The sequence below is a fragment of the Olea europaea genome, chromosome 10 (assembly GCF_002742605.1).
Source record: "Olea europaea var. sylvestris chromosome 10, O_europaea_v1, whole genome shotgun sequence".
Taxonomy (NCBI): domain Eukaryota; kingdom Viridiplantae; phylum Streptophyta; class Magnoliopsida; order Lamiales; family Oleaceae; genus Olea; species Olea europaea.
In genome coordinates, this window is record NC_036246.1 from 30,921,931 (window position 1) to 30,922,418 (window position 488).

The following is a 488-nucleotide window of genomic DNA, read 5'->3' on the forward strand; positions in this document are numbered from 1 at the left end:
TAGATAATCTGTGTGCTTGAGTTGCTGGTGCATTATAGTTTTCTTGATTTTCTTGATGGCCTTTTACCGAATGAAGATTGGAATTTTTATGGTAAATGGTTGCAAAATTCTCGCATTTCTCTTCGTTCTTCTGTGATTATAGAAGGAAAAAACCCCTTATGGCCTTTTGGACTTGACAGAATGTATTTTGTCGATTCCGTGTCCGTATCGTTTTTTCCATTTGGCTAAGATTGTTATATTTTTGTAAACTAAATAATGAATCAGTGGTGTAAATATCTTGGTTGATATAAATTCATAAAGAGAAACAACTAACTGGGAGGTGGAAACAAGATCGAAATTAATCAATAAAACTAAGTCTTATTCGTTGTAAATTGAGGTCCGTTAATCCCGAGATCAGATCAAGTGTCACCTCCCTTCGAGTTCCAGTTGTTTTATAAGCCAAGGGTTGAAAATATGGATTTTAACTCTAGATACTATTAATTTAGACA